This window comes from Arachis stenosperma, chromosome 5 (assembly GCF_014773155.1).
Source record: "Arachis stenosperma cultivar V10309 chromosome 5, arast.V10309.gnm1.PFL2, whole genome shotgun sequence".
NCBI lineage: Eukaryota > Viridiplantae > Streptophyta > Magnoliopsida > Fabales > Fabaceae > Arachis > Arachis stenosperma.
The window spans coordinates 105,387,075-105,391,681 of NC_080381.1; the positions used below are offsets into that span (position 1 = coordinate 105,387,075).

Consider the following 4,607-nt stretch of genomic DNA (forward strand, 5'->3'; position numbering starts at 1 on the left):
GAGAGACGGAAGGGAAGGCATCTTCATACGCTTATCTGAAGTTCCTACCAATGAATTACATAAGTACCTCTATCTTTATCTTTATGTTTCATTCGTATATCACTATATCCATTTGAGTCTACCTGACTAAGATTTACAAGGTGACCATAGCTTGCTTCATACCAACAATCTCCGTGGGATCGACCCTTACTCGCGTAAGGTTTATTACTTGGACGACCCAGTGCACTTGCTGATTAGTTGTGCAAAGTTGTGTTTATGCCATGGTATTGAGCACCAAGTTTTTGGGGCCATTACTAGGGATTATTTGAGTTGTGAAAAGTAGTGATCACAATTTCGCACACCAGTCTGCAGCCTTCTTTGATTCATAGGAAAGACCTTCATAGAAAATGTGCAATTGAACCCATTCGTTGAACATGTCTGGTGGGCACCTTCTTGTTAAGTCCTTAAACCTCTCCCAAGCCTCATAGAGAGTTTCACCATCTTGTTGCCTAAAGTTTTGTACCTCAGCTCTCAACCTGTTAATTCTTTGAGGAGGGTAGAATCTCGCCAAAAATTTGTTCACCACATCTTACCAATTTGTTAAACTCTCCTTCGGGAAAGATTCCAGCCATTTATATGCTTTGTCCCTGAGTGAAAAAGGGAACAAAAGCAGTCTATAGACATCCGGATGAACACCATTAGACTTTACAGTGTCACATATTCTTAGGAAGGTTGTTAGATGTTGATTGGGGTCTTCTTGGGCGCTTCCTCCGAATGAACAGTTGTTCTGAACAAGGGTGATGAGCTGGGGTTTTAATTCAAAGTCATTGGCATGTATGGTTGGATTTTGGGTACTACTTCCACAGTTTCCTGGGTTTGGATTGATGTAAGAGCCTAGAACTCTTCTCTCTTGTCCAGTATGATTCACAGGGCCTTCTCTGGCATGGTTGTGAGCTTCTTCTTTATGGTTGTTTTCCAGGTTCTCCTCCATGTTTGTTTCAAAGTACTCCTCCTCTTCCTCAATGGGGGATTCATTGGTCTTAGGAGATGTTGCATTCTCCGGATCAAGTTCATTCTCATCTCTTCCTCAATTAATGCATTCATTGATCTCCTTGGCAATCTTATGTGATTGGATCCTAATTCCTTGGCAACCCAATCTCTCTAAGCTTGAACAATTGCCCAATTCCTTGATTTAATTGCTCATGGGAAGAGATGAAGTATGATCACTTATTATACCACATGTATTTCCAAATCAAAGTGTTAGGAGGATTATATGTCACTATATCCATCTAAACCCCAATTTGGTCCAACATGAGAAAGTATTTCTAGCATGATCTCCTCATCCCTTTTCCAAGGCTCAGAGGATATCTATTTATGGAGAGTTTCTTTTCTAAGACAACTAACCAATTGAATTAGGGTTGAAAGCTTTCTAGCAAATCTAGTGAAAAGAAAAAAGAAGAAGAATGAAAACTATAATTGATCCATCAAATAGCAACAGAGCTCCCTAACCCAATGAAAGGGGGTTTAGTTGTTCATAGCTCTGGAAATGGAAGATGATAGAAGAGAGTACATTCTAAAGTAAACTAGAAATTGCAGAAAAGTAAATATGTAGTTCTCCAAAATGCCAATCACCCTTCTAGTTCAAAACTACTCCTATATATACTACTCTTCTTGATCTTCTAGTCAGTTCTTCAAGTCTTGGATATGGGCCTTTGATCTTGAGTTGAAGCAGTTACAATCTTCAGTGGGCTCAGCTTTGCTTGCAGAAAAGTGTGAGTTAGGCATGGGTGGACGTTAGTTAGGACGTTAGTGGTGTTAACATTAAGTGAAAATGTGGGTTCGAGAACATTAGTGACGATCACCTTTTTCACTAACGTTCCAAACCAAAATGATCCACGTTAACTTCAACGTTAGTGGCACTAACGTGACCGCTAACGTTGCCTTTTGGTCCTTCGCAAACGTTATTAGCATTCACCTTTTCCAATAACGTTACCTCTTGGTCCTTCGCAAACGTTATTGGCATTCACCTTTACCAATAACGTTGCTCTTTGCTTCTTTTCCCCACATTAGTGATCCACGTTAGTGTAACTAACGTGGCCCTTAACGTGGGCATACCTAAGCTTCGAGAGCATTAGTGACACTTACCTTTGTCACTAACGCTTCAAATGCCCCTCTTTCCCACATTAGTGTCTCACGTTAATTGCATTAACGTGACCACTAACGTGGTGGTGATTGCCATCTCCAACGTTAGTGACAAAGGTGAGTGTCACTAACGTTGGCCTATCATTTCTTGCTCCATGTTATCATTCACGTTAGTGGTCTTAACGTGGCCACTAACGTGGGCAATATTGGCTTAGTCCAACGTTAGTGACAAAGGTGAGTGTTACTAACGTTGGTGATTGCTTTCTCCTCCTACGTTAGAGTTCACGTTAATTGGATTAATGTGACTCTTATCGTGGCTAAGTGTGCCCTTTTGGAACGTTAGTGGTATTCACTTTTACCAGTAACGTTAGAGCTCTCATTTTTCTCTTCGTTAGCTACCACCTTAATGTAATTAACGTGGCAACTATTGTGGGCTATGATGGCTTCGAAGGCGTTATTGGTGATCACTTTTTCCATTAACACTACAAGCTTATTCCCATTCTACGTTAGTGGTCACATTAATTAGACTAACGTGGCTGCTAACGTGGCTCTTCCTTGCCTCATTTGTCCTGAAATCAAGCAAATAAAGTGCATCAAAGCTCTATTCCAAGTCATGAGATCATGCATTATCTATTTTATCATTAAATTCCTGCATAATTCTCATGAAACTATGTAAAGTTCACATTGTTTGCTTGGATCAAGGTATAAGTGTATTTTTATCCAAAACTTGCTTATTTACTAAGAAAATGCATGAAACTACCCTAAAACTGTAAAGAAAAGGTCCGTGAAATTGGCCAAGATGCCTTGGCATCAACATTGGGATTTGATTGTATCCTAAATAAGCGTCTATGAATGAAAGGTATCTGTATCTGGAGGAGGCATCCACTAGAGTATCGATACTTTCGGGATATCTGTTGAGATAGGGATCTTTCGGGCAGGCTTTGTTGAGATCGGTGTAGTCGGTGCACATCCGCCACTTCGCATTTGACTTTTTCACCAAGACAACATTGGCTAGCCATAATGGGTACTTGACCTCTCTTATGAATCCTGCCTCCAGTAGAGCTCGCACCTGTTCTACAACAGCTTGGGATCTTTCCGGTCCGAGCTTCCTACGCTTCTGTTTTACTGGCCGAGATCCTGGGTATACCGCCAGCTTGTGGCACATTAATTTGGGGACTATGCCGGGCATGTCTGCTGCCTTCCATGTGAAGAGGTCGACATTGTTCCTTAAGAGCTGAATCAGAGGCTCCTTTACGTCTCTCTTTAAGGTTACCCCAATATCTATTGTTTTGTCCAAGGCATCTCCTATCTGAACTTCTTCAATATCGCCCTCGGGTTGTGGACGAAATTCTTCCCGACCTCGGACTCCCCCGAGTTCGATGGTGTGGATTCTTTCTCTTTTGCCCCTGAGGTTCAGACTTTTGTTGTAACATCGTCGCGCTATTTTCTGGTCTCCTTTTATTGTAGCAATCCCTTCTAGAGTTAGGAACTTCATGCATAGATGTAGAGTCGAAACTACTGTGGCAAGTTGATTCAATGTTGCCCGACCTATCAGGGCGTTGTAGGTTGAGCTTACGTCGACTACAATGTAGTCTATGTTGAGTGTCTTTGATCGAGTACCTTTGTCGAAGGTTGTGTGTAGTGAGATGTATCCAAGCGGTTGGATTTGAGTGTCTCCTAATTCAAACAAGCTGTTCGGATATGCTCTGAGCTCTTTTTCCTGTAGGTTGAGTTTGTCAAAGGCGGATTCAAACAAGATATCCGCCGAGCTTCCTTAGTCCACCAGTGTGCGGTGGAGATTATCGTTGGCCAATATGAAAGTGATGACTATGGGGTCGTCATGTCCCAGGATGATGCCTGCCGCGTCTTCTTGGGTGAAAGTAATAGTAGGGAGGTCGGACGTTCCTTCTCCTCCTCCTACGTGATATACTTCCTTAAGGTGCCTTTTGCGAGATGATTTTGAGATCCCCCCTACTGCGAATCCTCCGTTTATCATGTGGACGTGCCTCTCTGGAGGTGGTCGTTCAGTTTGTCTGACCACTTCATCCCTTCTTCTTTTTCTAGGTTAATCTGCTTTGTTGGCTAAGTATCGATCTAGTCGTCCTTCTCTTACTAATTTTTCTATGACATTCTTTAGGTCGAAGCACTCGTTGGTGGGATGTCCATAGATTCGATGGTACTCGCAGTATTCTGTCCGATTTTTCCACCTTTCTTGCTTTTGAGTGGGTGAGTTGGTGGGATCTTTTTAGTATGGCATACTTCTCAGTAAACATCCACGAGAGACACCCGAAGGGGGTGTAGTTGTGGTATTTTTCAGGCTTCTCTCCGTGTTGATCTTCTTTTTTCTTGGATTCTTTATCCTTATCTGGGGAGGAGTAGGAAAATCCAGATTTTGAGGTCTCTCCTAGTTGAGAGTTTTCCTCCATGTTGATGTACTTTTCTGCTTGTTCTTGTACTTCATTCAGGGATGTGGGGTGTTTCTTTGA

At 42.1% G+C, this 4,607-nt stretch overlaps 1 non-coding gene across 1 annotated transcript; it reads left to right on the forward strand.

Annotated features, from left to right (window-relative positions):
- Nucleotides 1–413: 413 nt before the first annotated feature.
- On the forward strand, nucleotides 414–517 carry LOC130984011 (small nucleolar RNA R71). Its single transcript, XR_009087973.1, has one exon. It is a non-coding gene; the product is annotated as a small nucleolar RNA R71 (small nucleolar RNA).
- The last annotated feature ends 4,090 nt before the right edge of the window (nucleotides 518–4,607 follow it).